Raw genomic sequence first — 17838 nt, 5'->3', positions numbered from 1 at the left:
GAAAATATTTCTAAGTGAACGCCTGAAAGGCATACTCTCTCGACTCGAGATGAAAAAAAAAAAAAAAAATTTGAATACTTATTTATAGACCCGATCAATCTTCTCGTCATTACGTACCACGTTACATAACTCTGTTGTTTCACTGTTACCGTCTGATATTACTGGGACCCAAGATAACACACAATCCAAGGACACCCCTTTCTTCTTTGACTTAACGTCCTTGTACTTCTGTTATACGGCCAACTACTACTCAACCCAAAGCTATACAACTACGTGTACTATCTCGTTCCCCACCAAGTCTCAACATTTGACCACTAGCTGCGCGACATGGCTACCTCAAGATGTGAACTCATCCTATTCTAAGTTCTCATTTCACTCCTATCTTTTTCGCTCGTACTTCCGTATAAGGAAACCTTTTATCTAAATTCTCAATGTAGAGAGAGACTCTTCACGTATTTATAGTATTCGCCACGAGGGTGAATAGCCCTGACGAACGTTTTCCGTAGCCGATAAGAAATTATATTCCAACACGGTGTATCATTGTCAATTATCCCGGATCGAAAATACTCGTTACACATCTTGTTTACAAGAAGCCTTAGGAACACGTTTAGACATGAGTACTGCGTATCTTCCACAAACAGACAAGCCAAGCAAATGAACAATTTACATCTTGGAAAGACATGTTACAAACTTGTATTGTCGCCTTTAGTTGATCCCTCTTACAACAGTAGTTACCACTCGCGTGTTAACGCGCACTTTTCGAAACTTTATATAACCACAAATGTTGTTCTCCTATTCGTTGGACTGAAGTAGGTGACAAGCAAATCATCAGATCCGAAATCATTCAAGAAATGACCGTTGAAATAGTTCAAGTCCGAGAAGGGCTCAAGACGGCCCGTGGTCGCCAAAGGAGTTATACCAATGTTAGATGAAAATCTCTCAAATTTAAAGTCAGTAACCGTGTGATATTGAAAACCACACTTTGGAAAGGTGTAATCCATTTTGGGAAATCGAGGAAAGTTATATCCGCAATATTGATCCTTTTGAAATCTTGGGGCGTATTGGAACCGCTTCCTACCGTTTAGAACTTCCGACTCAATTAAGTTTCCGTTTACCTTACGTTCCATGTAACAAACTTAGATACGTGTCCTGCGGAACAGGAACGTGCTATCCTTCTAGATAAACTTACTATTGATGACAACTCCTCTTCGTAGAAAGACCGGTTGAAATTGTGGATCGTAAAACCAAGCCTTAATACAACGTAAAACCCCGACTGTCCAAATTCGTGGGAATGCTCAAGGACGTATCTTCACTCATTCATAGCATTGACAATGCAAGGTCTCAAGGAAGAGACATCGACTATTACTTCTAACTAAATTTCGGGACGAAATTTCGTTTAAGGTGTGGGTAATGTAACATCCCGCATTTTTTCATTAAATTATTTTAACGCCCGTCTTTTTATTTTAATAATATCTTCCGTATATAGATTTGTATCCTTCGTTAGCTAACGTTCTTAATATTTTTCGTTATTGAATTATAACAACTCCCGTTTACTCTCACTTATTTAAGATATTCGTTCGATTAAATCACGTACCCGCTTTTAAACTCGAGGGACTAAAATTGACACGGGGCAAACTAGTTGACTAGGTCAACTAGTCCACCCCAATCACCACCATTCAATCATCTCCATCTCTCTCTCTCTTTCTCTCTAGCAAGAACACACACACATTTACCAAATTCATTCAATCATCATCTAAATTCGATCTAGGAGGCTTACAACAAAATAAATTACATATTCGTGATCCTCTCTTCATCCTCTTCATTTTGGTACCAACTTCATCTCGTTTGGGTAACATTTCTAAAACTCTAGATTTCTCTAAATTCGTGTTTTTGACTTGAAATGGCGTTAGTTAGTGTCTATGGCTCATTGTGATGTCATGTATGTAATTTGTATGCTCGATCTTGTTATTTGGTGTAACTAGCATGAACACTTGAAATGGGTTAGTTTAATCTTTGATTTTGATTGATTAAATGTTGTTAGATGTTAAACCCATTGTATTAAAAGTGTTACTAGCATCGTTAGTTTCGTTTTGGTATGTTGGATGATATGAAAACCTTGCGTTAACATGATTATTGATTTTGTGATTCTTAATTAGGGTTTGATGAACCTTAAAATGAACTTTTGATGATTTGAATGCCATGAAACATTGTTAGTAAGTGTTTAGTTGTATTGTATGTTTCGTTACCTTCAAAACGGCATATCATATGTATAAATTGGATTCCCGAATCATGAAATGCGTTTTTAGAACTTGAAGCTTTGATTATAAACAATTAACGATCATTTGATGAGGTTTTTGTTGTTGTAAATGATAAACTCGATTGATGATATGTGGTTAGTTGTATCCTTTGTCAAAATACTTTCCCGATGATATAGGATACATGTTTTGATTGTTTGCGGGTCATAAATTGGGATTGTTTGAGTTTTGGTTCGTGCATTTCTTTGTTGCAGCAAAACAGGGCCTGGATACAGACCTGGACGCCGTCCAGATTCTTGGACGCCGTCCATCCCTTCAGACTTGGACGCCGTCCAGTCTTTTGGACGCCGTCCAGGCCTTCAATACTGGACGCCGTCCAGATGGCCTATCAGGTGCTGTCCAATTTGGTCGTTTTTCGTTTAATTCTAACTATGTTACGCACCTCCGATTAACATGAAACTTGACCAACATGCTTATATAGGATTAAAAACCTCAGAAAAATAGTTCGGGACCCGACCCGAACGTGTTGACTTTTTCGTTGACTTTGACCCGACCAAGTTTGACTTATAGCCAAACTTAACCGAATACTTATGCAATCTCTCTAACTTGCTTCTATACTTGTATCTTGCATGAAACTTGACAATTTGATTCACATGCTACTTAATCGAGTCGTAACGAGCCATAGGACTAATTGAACATCTTTGACCAATCGCGTTTACCATTATTGATACAACTTACTTGTTTAGGTCAAGACTAGCATTGTTCTTTGCACACGTTTACTTGTTGAAGTACTTTATTACTCGTGCACTCAAGGTGAGATCATAGTCCCACTTTTACTCTTTTGAATTTACATTTGGGATGAGAAAACATAAACGTTTCTTTTTTACTAAGTGAACACAAGTACAGGAAAACAAACATTCTACATACGAGTTTAGAACAAAATCCTCAATTCAATTATCATTAGTTACACTTGCCGGGTGTAAGTGTGAACTTATGTTATGTGGATCCATATGGGTTTGACAAACCCTCATTCAGACGGTTCGCTACCGTCTACGAATGAAATATATTTTCGAGAATCAGTGTATGTTCTAACACTAAGGTGATGGGGTTCAATGGGAGAAATGTTAAGCATTGATAATTGGGTGCTCGTGAAACAAATTTTGGAATGGTTAACTATTATTTCGATGTTGCAAATCTTGTGGTTCAATCTACTTATTTACTCACTTACTTACTTAAACCTATGATTTCACCAACGTTTTCGTTGACAGATTTCTATGTTTTTCTCAGGTCTTCGAACGATATGTGTTACATGCTTCCGCTCATTATTTTGATACTTACTTTGGATGTCGAGTATTTATGCATACATGGAGCATCTTTTGGCTACTTTTAAATTGTGTCGCATAGGTTTCATTTGTACTTATAACTTTGTAACGTAACTTTTGGATGAACAATTCTTGTAAACTAGGGAACAATCTTTACTTTTGCAATGAATGCGACATATTTTGGTCAAACGTTATTTTAAAGACTTATGACCACGTAACGGGACCTAAGTAGTCAGCACTGTCAAATGACGATTTTGTCGGGTCACTACAAACAGCACCCATCCCGACTAGCAGTACCTAAACCTGCAAGGGGAGAATATGTGGGGGATTAGCACACCGCTAAGTGAATGGAATCTATCTAACAGATATAGCTTAAGCCACACATAAGCTATATACTAGCAACAACACTTGCTAACTACCAACCAGCATACAATAAGACAATACGAGGATCGGCGGCTTGTACTAGCACACGACTCCCAGCTGATCGGGCCTGAGTCTACCGATAGTCCCTGCTACTCAATTCACAGTATAGTTATCCAGATGCAGGGGGTGCATCGTTCACACTATACTCCACAATTAGTAGCCTATGGACCCAACCTCGCCTAGGCACGATTGACCTCATACGGACTCTAACCTCTCCTAGGCACGGTCTCGAGTCCCCAGTCTCCCTAGGCCCGACTGGTGCCATTCACAAAGTGTACACAAAATTCACATACAACATCAGGCAAACGATATTATTATTCTAACATGGAAATTTCTACACTATGCATGGTAAAAGAGTCAACCACAGTAGCATGATATGCTACTTAAACTCTATCCGTAGATAGACCCACTCACCAATTACCAGCAACTGCTCAGTTATTATTTCTGAGCTTCCTCCTTGTCCTTATCTCCTGAGAACAGCAAAAACCAAGTTAGAATAGTGTTCCCATCAAGATTAGGCACACTGACATCGAATTATAGCAAATTAGTAAAAAAAATGCGTCCGCTAAAATTTTCATGCTTAACACTTATACACTTTCAAAATTTACATCCTGAACACCAAAATATAAACGGGCAGCATAACGGCTAGAAAAAGGCACTTTGGTAAAACATTCTGCCCTGGACACACAGTTGGTCGACTGTCTCCTCAATCGGTCGACTGACGTAGACAGTCGGTCGACTGTTGACACAACCGGTCGACTGATTTTCCCAATCGGTCGACTTATTTGGTATTTCCACAATCGGTCGAAAGTCAAACTCAGTCGGTCGGTTCACTCGTCAGTCGGTCGGTTCACCCTCAGTCGGTCGACTGTCGACCGACAGTCGGCCGACTGTGTTCATCTTCCTCAGAAACTGAACAAAGGCTACGGACTTCACGATGAAATCCTCAAATCTCGATCTAGAGCTCGTTTTAAACACCAAAATCGACCACAACTTGTTCACTACTTGTTATAGACTTAAAACTCACAACAATTTGACCATAACAACACTTAAATCACTTGTTTTGACACAAATTCAAGCTTTTTACAAAACTCACACAAAACCAAGAATTTAACAACGAATTGAACACAAAAACACATGTTACTTACCTTGATAGACTCAGTAATCTGTAAGAAACAAGATGGTATGAACAATTTGAGCTCTAGAACACAATTTAGGAATTAGGGTTTGAAGAGATGGAAGTTAGGTACGGGAGTGAAGAATGAATTTTCTAGAAATGGGAAGGAAATACAGTACACTAGTCTCTTAGTTGGGTTTAATTCCCACACTGAGCAACACACGGGTATTTACCAGTTATCTGATATCTTTCGCACAGGATTAGGTAACCCAAACGAGGTTCAAATAAAATAAACAAACCTGTTCTGGAACCCTAGTCACAAGCTGGACACAACACAAATATAATAAAACACTAATAAAATAATTAAAATAAAAGCACTTAAGACTAAGCACAAACCCTAAGGGCAAAATAGTCCACTTACAACTAGCCCGGGTTTCAGTCTGTTACAGAATAACTTGGTACATTCTCCCCACACTTGGCTTTTTTTATGCGTCTTTTTATATCCTAATAAATAAATTCAAGCGTTTTAGTTGTTTCTCAATTTATGTCCTTTTCGAGGTAACAATAATTTCGGCATTAACACCTAGTTTTATCGTTCATAAATATGTATAAACATGATTTTGAATTCATTTAGTTAAAAAATTTTAAAATTTTCACAATATTTAGAAAATAAGCCAAGTATAAACCCGAGAGAATTTATAACCCTCAAAAACTTGATGATGTAGCGTAGGGGTACGAAATAGTTATATATTTTTAATACAAAATACGTTACAATTTACACAAGTTTTAATTATTTATTTACAGATGAGATATACCTAAACCTTGCTACAACACTATAGGCAGTGTACCGAATCGTAGAGTAGTGTAGTTTTGTCCAAACCCCAATTATGGTCCAAAGCCCATTAATAGTCCATAGTCTAATTTCCACAAGTGTCGTTCTTTTGTCCAAACCCCAATTATGGTCCAAAGCCCAATTACCCCATCTTAATATTTAGCCCAACATCACGATTACTTCGGCTCAAATAAGCATAATAATAACTTAAGTACGAGACATTAATTTAAAAAGGAGAACATAGCTTACATTGATTATTTATCGTGTAGTGTTACACGGAGAGAACTTCGACTTCAAAACCCGTAAAATAACCTTTACATTACCCAAACTAATCTAATATAAAAGTAAACTAATTATATATATATATATATATATATATATATATATATATATATATATATATATATATATTATATCAGAGAGAGAGATTGATTTTTGGTGTATCAAACTCGGCAGAAGCTCGTGCCTTTTATAGGCATTTCTGATTTTGGCTGCTCCGCTATCACTTAGCAATTGTGCCTTCTAGCTCCGAGATCGCGAAGCGAAGCACTCCAGCTCACCAACTTTTGGCCATTTGCTTGTCGACGTTATTTAATATAATATATAATATATAAATAATTTATATAATTATTTAAATATTATATTATATTCTTGTGCATAGTAGACTTGTAATTTTTGGTCCGTTGCGTCGGGCGTTGATAGTTGGCTCAGGTCCCGGTTCCGGATTTTCGAACGCTTTTTCGTACAATTTAATATCTTGTACTTTGCGTTTCACAACTTGTACTCTTGTCATTTTTAGACGTTTCTTATCAATAAATTGAATCATTTGAATTGTATCTTGTACATTTGAGCTTTTTGGACGTTTACGTCTTCAAATCTTCGTTTTTGCCTTTTGTCTTCGCACTTATTTATTTAAACGAATATTACTTGAAAATAGAACGATTGCAACTGAAAAATTTACATATTGGAAGGATATTGCTACTAAATATATGTTCATTTGGAGCACTATCAAATATCCCCACACTTGAACGTTGCTTGTCCTCAAGCAATACATAACTTGAAATTAAATCACACGAATCACTTCTTTATTCTTCACACTTTATACATCAGTGATTTTGATACGGCGGTATAAACAATGATAGTAACATTTGTGGTTTACAGTCCCACATGACTATAAAAATTTAGGTCCTTTAGGAAATTGGATCTTTATGAAAACATTTGATCTTTTGAAAATTCAATCTAGCTTTTACCCTAGATAAGTTTTCCGGAATAACCCTTCACCGGTGTTGCAAAATATTTTTGTGGGTTTTGTGGGTTTCAGATTTGAAAATTTTAGCTCAACACTTACGGTTTTGTGTTACCCACTTGCTAACCTTGTATTAGGAAAGGAACACGTCCAGTTTACTTGTCCCGTATATTACCTTTCGGCAAACTACCGTCCGGTTGTAAAGGAAAGCGATGAACAAAAAACTGTTAAGGCAATGTCTAATGACATGCATTTGATTATGGTCTACAACGTGTCGGATGCTATTACTATCCTTTGTAGGAGCAATAGTAAAGATCATCCTATAATTTTTCGGTCTGGCACAAGGTCCTATCTTCGACCATGTTATGCAATCACCGATCTTACGGTTGACACCCGATTTGGTTCCGGTGATCTAATGAATTCCGATGAATTCTCAGGATTTTACGTTCAATAGTAATGAATGCATTGAAAATGGGTTTTTAGAAAACAAATCGATTTGTAATTTTGATCAAAATATTTTCTCGTTCAAGCTCGAGTTTAGATATCATTGAATTCCATGAGTTTGTAATTCTCAATCTTTAAGGTCAATCTCAAGGATTGAGTAATATCAGGCTTAAAAGCTGATTTTTAATCTTTAAGGTGATTATCCTTTCTGGGGGTCTGATTCATTAGTCTTATCAAGCTAATTTGCACGGCGCCCTCCCCATTTTACGAGACAGATCCTCTCATGGTTAGGATAAGTCTGACCACTTGGCGACCCTGTTTGATGCTGAGGTCCGTGGATTTTCTGCTGATTTTAGAGATGACTTTTCTAGATTTTTCGTCAACCTACAGCTGGTCTGGACGACAACTTCTTGACCTAAATCAAGAAGCGCGTGTCTTTTTCGGAAGACTTTACTTCCTTTTAATAATGGAATTGATTCATCGTGTAGATTCATCTTTTCTTTTCTTTCATCGGGTAAAACAGTTAATTTAGTCCAAAACAAAAGCACCTGCAATAACTTTACAGAAACATGTGATAGATAGTTCTTAATTGAATAACTTGGTACATTCTCCCCACACTTGGCTTTTTTCATGCGTCTTTTTATATCCTAATAAATAAATTCAAGCGTTTTAGTTGTTTCTCAATTTATGTCCTTTTCGAGGTAACAATAATTTCGGCATTAACACCTAGTTTTATCGTTCATAAATATGTATAAACATGATTTTGAATTCATTTAGTTGAAAATATTTAAAATTTTCACAATATTTAGAAAATAAGCCAAGTATAAACCCGAGAGAATTTATAACCCTTCCCCACACTTGAGATCATGCAATGCCCTCATTTGCATGAAATCAGACTCTAATTATAAATTCATGAGGGTGATTAGTGTAGAAAAGTAGTTAAAGATACCATAGAATTGCAGGATGATAGATGGTGCACCTCATCGTTCATTCCTTCTTGTATTATCACACATGTTTTTTTCTTCAAAAATGGTTGCTTTTCTGAACTGTTTGCTAATATTTGAAAATGCGTCTTTTACCCTTACTTATTATGCATGTTTATTAACGAGTTATGCACTAACCCGAACCCCGAATTTAACTTTAAGTGGGGTTAGACTTCCCCATACTTAGCTGACGATATGTGAAGTCGGTAGAATAAGTTCCACGAATTAAAATAGTGAGCCAGTTATTTACATCTCGGGTGGTATAAAATATATCAATGGGTTTAAAGCTTAGACTCACCTGATCGTCACTACTTAATTCTTTTTTAAGTGTAGCTTTTAGTAAATGGATTTGTCTCTTTTCTGGTTCTTGGTCAAATGGATCGATATACACCGACATACATATTATATGGTGGACAATTCCTAACATTTCCTTCCTTTTATTCTCGGGATCAAAGTTTTCACCTCTATTACCCAATTGGGTGAAATCCGAGGTGTTATTATCTATTACAGCTCGTAGTTCATCTTTGGTAGATGACTCGTCTATTGAGAATATTGGTTTGGAAGGTTGTGGCTGGATTGAAGCAAATTCTTCTTCATTAACGGTCCTTATCAGTTCCTCCACTTTGGTCTCGGGGGTAAAATTTTCAACGTTATCGTTTTCCCAAGAGTACCAATTTGTCACCCTTACTTCTTCTTCATCCATTGATGGATCGATGATTTCGTCGGTAGAGGCTAATGTGTCGATATGTTGTGAAATTGGTAAGACTGAATAAAAAGTATCATCGGGATAGTAGGTGATTTCGGAGCTCTCGAATTCATCAAAATTCGATGATATGAGATTTTCTTACACACGACTCCTCAGATCAACAGGTGTGTAATCTGATAGAGTTTCAGCTTGCCGATTTACAAACTCTCTCATTTGTTCATTTTGAGCATCAAGTTCTTCGAGTTTGATTTTCATATAATCTAAAGAATTTTCAGGCACATAATTTTTCTCGTCTTCTGGCTGTTGAGTTTGGATATATTCTTGGGAATAATCCCAATTAGAATTGTATTCCTCATAATCATTCCATTCAGGTTCCATGGGTGCATAATTTTCTATAGGAACGTAATAATAACATTCTCATGTTGAGTGATAATCTCCATAGATTTCACAACCAGTTATTGTTTCGTCATTCGTGATCCAGGATTAACCGAACGAATTGTCATCAACACCTGTTTGAGAGTATTGATTAAATTGATTTCGGATGTCATAAAGAGTTTCCAAAATATTCTCGAGATTTTCCATAATGCGCTTATTACCAAATTTTAGCTACAATGTGGTGCATTTACTTAATTATCCTATTAGTTATAAAAATAAAAATTATATAAGTTATCAAATTAATAGACTTTTCTGCTTTTGCCCACGTTTCGAATAGCCAATAGATGCAGCAGGGAGCCAGAACCCTTTAAATCGGAAGCTCACAACTCAGCCACTAACAAATCCAACTATTACTACGAAGCAGAAAATTTGGATGTCTATCAATTTAACCGCTTAAAATAATTTTTCGTTTGGAATTTTAAAGAAAATAAAAATCTATGTCCTAAAAACTAGCGTGTCGAGAAATAAGAAAGAAAAAGATTACGCGTCGAAAAACGTCGAAAAATAAAAATAAGAAAGAAAAACGTCGAAACTTAAAAGTCTAAAAACTAAATCTAAAAAGTTGCGCCTAAAGGTCTAAAGGTAAATGCAATTTTATTCGAAAAACGACAATTACTTAAATAGGTACTAAAAACTTAAAATGGCGTCGCAAAATTCTAAAGCACTTAAATCTTAGTCTAAAGTAAAAGCACTTAAGGGATTTTACGGCAAAGCCTAAAAATCTAAAAATAAAAATAACTACGACAAAATACTAAGTTTAAAACTAAGTACGAGCGAAAAATACAAATATTACGCTAAAACAAATAAAAAGATACAAAATATAAAAATATACTTAAAGTTGTAAAAGCACAATTTTTGTAAAAATATTATTTTTATATTATTTATATAAAAGTATTAATATAAATATGTAAATAATAATAACTAAAACTTAAAATACAAATTATATTAAAACTATATAATAATTATACCCAAATAATAATATTAATAATTAAATATTTTAACCTAATTTCGTAATTAATGCTGGATCAGAGCTGTCAGGTTAACCCATGCGATCGCATGGTTTTACAACACCCGGCTCATGTGATCGCATGGGCCTGGGTTACAGCTTTTTTTTTATTTTTTTATTTTATATTGTTTTTCTAAAAATGGTATATAAATATATTTATACAAATATATATTAAAAATATAGCGTTTTCGCCGAGTCCCCGGCAGCGGCGCCAAAAACTTGATGTGTGCGAGGTGTAGTACGAAATATACTATATTTTTATTGCGAAATACTATTAAATACGATACAATTTTACACAAGTTATTTATTTATTTATAGATGGGATATACCTAAACCTTGCTACAACACTATAGGTAGTGTACCTAATCGTAGAGTAGTATAGTTTTTAGTAAGTCTGGCTCGTTCCACAGAGAGACGATTTATTTTACACTATATTTTTAAACAATTATATTTGTACAAAATATATTATATATAGTAATAATATATAAAAGGGGGTTTACCGTTTAATGACCGATTTGTCGGTTTTATATTTTAAGTCACAATTAAAACCTAATGCAAAATATAAATGACGATAATTTAAGTGCGTAAAATAAATAACAATATAACAATTATGCTTATTTAAACTTCCGTAACCATGATGTTTGACGTTTTGATTATTTATTACCCTGGGTTAATTGTCATTTGTCCTGGATGTAACTGAAACCTATCTGGGTTTTGCCCATAATAGTTCATCGGTCATAATTATAAAATGCTCGGCAAATTTAACCTTATACCCGAAGTCAAATATTCCAATCAATACACCAGGTTATCGACTGTGTGTAAACCAAGGTTTTAATACTTTGTTAACAATTACACCAATTACCCTTGAATGTAATCCACCCCTGTTTTAATGAGTCCGTTGACTATTAATCCATCCCCGTGTCCGGTCGAATGAACAATAATTTGTATTTATAAATATCCCGCCCATCGTGTCCGATTAAGCGTATGTGGTTATATATAGATACGTCAAATCATAACCTTTATATTAAATTAATGAGGTATCGTTAATTTAATATAAAGCCCATTAATAGTCCATAGTCTAATTTCCACAAGTGTCGTTCTTTTCTCCAAACCCCAATTATGGTCCAAAGCCCAATTACCCCATCTTAATATTTAGCCCAACATCACGATTACTTCGGCTCAAATAAGCATAATAATAACTTAAGTACGAGACATTAATTTAAAAAGGAGAACATAGCTTACATTGATTATTTATCGCGTAGTATTACACGAAGAGAACTTCGACTTCAAAACCCGTAAAATAACCTTTACATTACCCAAACTAATCTAATATAAAACTAAACTAATTTATATATATATATATATATATATATATATATATATATATATATATATATATATATATATATATATTATATCAGAGAGAGAGATTGATTTTTGGTGTATCAAACTCGGCAGAAGCTCGTGCCTTTTATAGGCATTTTTGATTTTGGCTGCTCCGCTATCGCTTAGCAATTGTGCCTTCCAGCTCCAAGATCGCGAAGCGACGCACTCCAGCTCACCAACTTTTGGCCATTTGCTTGTCGACGTTATTTAATATAATATATAATATATAAATAATTTATATAATTATTTAAATATTATATTATATTCTTGTGCATAGAAGAATTGTAATTTTTGGTCCGTTGCGTCGGGCGTTGATAGTTGGCTCAGGTCCCGGTTCCGGATTTTCGAACGCTTTTTCGTACAATTTAATATCTTGTACTTTGCGTTTCACAACTTGTACTCTTGTCATTTTTAGACGTTTCTTATCAATAAATTGAACCATTTGAATTGTATCTTGTACATTTGAGCTTTTTGGACGTTTGCGTCTTCAAATCTTCATTTTCGCCTTTTGTCTTCGCACTTATTTATTTAAACGAATATTACTTGAAAATAGAACAATTGCAACTGAAAAATTTGCATATTGGAAGGATATTGCTACTAAATATATGTTCATTTGGAGCACTATCAAATATCCCCACACTTGAACGTTGCTTGTCCTCAAGCAATACATAACTTGAAATTAAATCACACGAATCACTTCTTTATTCTTCACACTTTATACATCAGTGATTTTGATACGACGGTATAAACAATGATAGTAACATTTGTGGTTTACAGTCCCACATGACTATAAAAATTTAGATCCTTTAGGAAATTGGATCTTTATGAAAACATTTGATCTTTTGAAAATTCAATCTAGCTTTTACCCTAGATAAGTTTTCCGGAATAACCCTTCACCAGTGTTGCAAAATATTTTTGTGGGTTTTATGGGTTTCAGATTTGAAAATTGTAGCTCAACACTTGCAGTTTTGTGTTACCCACTTGCTAATCTTGTATTAGGAAAGCAACACATCCAGTTTACTTGTCCCGTATATTACCTTTCGGCAAACTACCATCCGGTTGTAAAGGAAAGCGATGAACAAGCAACTGTTAAGGCAATGTCTAATGACATGCATTTGATTATGGTCTACAACGTGTCGGATGCTATTACTATCCTTTGTAGGAGCAATAGTAAAGATCATCCTATAATTTTTCGGTCTGGCACAAGGTCCTGTCTTCGACCATGCTATGCAACCACCGTTCTTACAGTTGACACCCGATTTGGTTCAGGTGACCTAATGAATTTCGATGAATTCTCAGGATTTTACGTTCAATAGTAACGAACGCATTGAAAATGGGTTTTCAGAAAACAAATCGGTTTGTAATTTTGATCAAAATATTTTCTCGTTCAAGCTCGAGTTTAGATATCATTGAATTCCATGAGTTTGTAATTCTCAATCTTTAAGGTTAATCTCAAGGATTGAGTAATATCAGGCTTAAAAGCTGATTTTTAATCTTTAAGGAGATTATTTTTTCTGGGGGTCTGATTCATTAGTCTTATCAAGCTAATTTGCACGGCGCCCTCCCCATTTTACGAGACAGATCTTCTCATGGTTAGGATAAGTCTGACCACTTGGCGACCCTATTTGATGCTGAGGTCCGTGGATTTCCTGCTGATTTTAGAGATGACTTTTCTAGATTTTTCGTCAACCTACAGCTGGTCTGGACGACAACTTCTTGACCTAAATCAAGAAGCGCGTGTCTTTTTCCGAAGACTTTACTTCCTTTTAATGATGGAATTGATTCATCGTGTAGATCCATCTTTTCTTTTCTTTCATCGGGTAAAACAGTTAATTTAGTCCAAAACAAAAGCACCTGCAATAACTTTACAGAAACATGTGATAGATAGTTCTTAATTGAATATGTAACACCGGCCATTTTTTTTTTAAACACACAGCGGAAGACTTTATTTACAAACACTATATATGTCACGTCATTACATTAATCCGTGTAATTACGCTTAAGTTTACACAACGGTGTTACGTTATTACAAAACATTATTTATACAAAAGTCCACATCAGAGTTGGGTTGTCAAACATGTCTTCTGCGATAGCACCCATCCCGACTAGCAGTACCTAAACCTGCAAGGGGAGAATATGTGGGGGATTAGCGCACCGCTAAGTGAATAGAATCTATCTAACAGATATAGCTTAAGCCACACACAAGCTATATACTAGCAACAACACTTGCTAACTACCAACCAGCATACAATAAGACAATACGAGGATCGGCGGCTTGTACTAGCACACGACTCCCAGCTGATCGGGCCTGAGTCTACCGATAGTCCCTGCTACTCAATTCACAGTATAGTTATCCAGATGCAGGGGGTGCATCGTTCACACTATACTCCACAATTAGTAGCCTATGGACCCAACCTCCCCTAGGCACGGTTGACCTCATACGGACTCTAACCTCTCCTAGGCACGGTCTCGAGTCCCCAGTCTCCCTAGGCCCGACTGGTGCCATTCACACAGTGTACACAAAATTCACATACAACATCAGGCAAACGATATTATTATTCTAACATGGCAATTTCTACACTATGCATGGTAAAAGAGTCAACCACAGTAGCATGATATGCTACTTAAACTCTATCCGTAGATAGACCCACTCACCATTACCAGCAACTACTCAGTTATTATTTCTGAGCTTCCTCCTTGTCCTTATCTCCTGAGAACAGCAAAAACCAAGTTAGAATAGTGTTCCCATCAAGATTAGGCACACTGACATCGAATTATAGCAAATTAGTAAAAAAAATGCGTCCGCTAAAATTTTCATGCTTAACACTTATACACTTTCAAAATTTACATCCTGAACACCAAAATATAAACGGGCAGCATAACGGCTAGAAAAAGGCACTTTGGTAAAACATTCTGCCCTGGACACACAGTCGGTTGACTGTCTCCTCAATCGGTCAACTGACGTAGACAGTCGGTCGACTGTTGACACAACCGGTCGACTGTTGACACAACCGGTCAACTGATTTTCCCAATCGGTGTTCTTATTTGGTATTTCCACAATCGGTCGAAAGTCAAACTCAGTCGGTCGGTTCACTCGTCAGTCGGTCGGTTCACCCTCAGTCGGTCGACTGTCGACCGACAGTCGGCCGACTGTGTTCATCTTCCTCAGAAACTGAACAAAGGCTACGGACTTCACGATGAAATCCTCAAATCTCGATCTAGAGGTCGTTTTAAACACCAAAATCGACCACAACTTGTTCACTACTTGTTATAGACTCAAAACTCACAATAATTTGACCATAACAACACTTAAATCACTTGTTTTGACACAAATTCAAGCTTTTTACAAAACTCACACAAAACCAAGAATTTAACAACGAATTGAACACAAAAACACATGTTACTTACCTTGATAGACTCAGTAATCTGTAAGAAACAAGATGGTATGAACAATTTGAGCTCTAGAACACAATTTAGGAATTAGGGTTTGAAGAGGTGGAAGTTAGGTACGGGAGTGAAGAATGAATTTTCTAGAAATGGGAAGGAAATACAGTACACTAGTCTCTTAGTTGGGTTTAATTCCCACACTGAGCAACACACGGGTATTTACCAGTTATCTCATATCTTTCGCACAGGATTAGGTAACCCAAACGAGGTCCAAATAAAATAAACAAACCTGTTCTGGAACCCTTGTCACAAGCTGGACACAACACAAATATAATAAAACACTAATAAAATAATTAAAATAAAAGCACTTAAGACTAAGCACAAACCCTAAGGGCAAAATAGTTCACTTACAACTAGCCCGGGTTTCAGTCTGTTACAGAATAACTTGGTACATTCTCCCCACACTTGGCTTTTTTCATGCGTCTTTTTATATCCTAATAAATAAATTCAAGCGTTTTAGTTGTTTCTCAATTTATGTCCTTTTCGAGGTAACAATAATTTCGGCATTAACACCTAGTTTTATCGTTCATAAATATGTATAAACATGATTTTGAATTCATTTAGTTTCATTTAGTTGAAAATTTTTTTCACAATATTTAGAAAATAAGCCAAGTATAAACCCGAGATAATTTATAACCCTCAAAAACTTGATGATGTAGCGTAGGGGTACGAAATAGTTATATATTTTTAATACAAAATACGTTACAATTTACACAAGTTTTAATTATTTATTTACAGATGAGATATACCTAAACCTTGCTACAACACTATAGGCAGTGTACCTAATCGTAGAGTAGTGTAGTTTTTAGTAAGTCATGTTCGTTCCACAGGGAGATGGCTTATTTCACACTATATTTTAAATAACTATATTTGTACAAAATATATATATATATAATAATATATAAAAGGGGGTTTACCATTTAATGACCGGTTTGTCGATTTTATATTTTAAGTTACAATTAAAACCTAATGCAAAATATAAATGACGATAATTTAAGTGCGTAAAATAAATAACAATATAACAATTACGCTTATTTAAACTTCCGTAACCATGATGTTTGACGTTTTGATTATTTATTACCCTGGGTTAATTGTCCTTTGTCCTGGATGTAATTGAAACCTATCTGGGTTTTGCGCATAATAGTTCATTGGTCATAATTATAAAATGCTCGGCAAATTTAACCTTATACCCGAAGTCAAATATTCCAACTAATTGGGGATTCGAACTGTAACAAGGTCTTAATACTTTGTTTAATGAATACACCAGGTTATCGACTGTGTGTAAACCAAGGTTTTAATACTTTGTTAACAATTACACCAATTACCCTTGAATGTAATCCACCCCTGTTTTAATGAGTCCATTGACTATTAATCCATCCCCGTGTCCGGTCAAATGAACAATAATTTGTATTTATAAATCTCACGCCCATCGTGTTCGATTAAGCGTATGTGGTTATATATAGATACGTCAAATCATAACCTTTATATTAAATTAATGAGGTATCGTTAATTTAATATAAAGCCCATTAATAGTCCATAGTCTAATTTCCACAAGTGTCGTTCTTTTGTCCAAACCTCAATTATGGTCCAAAGCCCAAATACCCCATCTTAATATTTAGCCCAACATCACGATTACTTCGGCTCAAATAAGCATAATAATAACTTAAGTACGAGACATTAATTTAAAAAGGAGAACATAGCTTACATTGATTATTTATCGCGTAGTGTTACACGGAGAGAACTTCGACTTCAAAACCTGTAAAATAACCTTTACATTACCCAAACTAATCTAATATAAAACTAAACTAATTTATATTATATATATATATATATATATATATATATATATATATATATATATATATATATATATATATATATATATATATATATATATATATATATATATATATATATATATTATATCAGAGAGAGAGATTGATTTTTGGTGTATCAAACTCGGCAGAAGCTCGTGCCTTTTATAGGCATTTCTGATTTTGGTTGCTCTGCTATCGCTTAGTAATTGTGCCTTCCAGCTCCGAGATCGCGAAGCGACGCATTCCAGCTCACCAACTTTTGGCCATTTGCTTGTCGAAGTTATTTAATATAATATATAATATATAAATAATTTATATAATTATTTAAATATTATATTATATTCTTGTGCATAGTAGACTTGTAATTTTTGGTCCGTTGCGTCGGGCGTTGATAGTTGGCTCAGGTCCCGGTTCCGGAT

The sequence above is a fragment of the Rutidosis leptorrhynchoides genome, chromosome 1 (assembly GCF_046630445.1).
Source record: "Rutidosis leptorrhynchoides isolate AG116_Rl617_1_P2 chromosome 1, CSIRO_AGI_Rlap_v1, whole genome shotgun sequence".
Classification (NCBI taxonomy): domain Eukaryota; kingdom Viridiplantae; phylum Streptophyta; class Magnoliopsida; order Asterales; family Asteraceae; genus Rutidosis; species Rutidosis leptorrhynchoides.
This window is presented reverse-complemented; position numbering follows the sequence as displayed.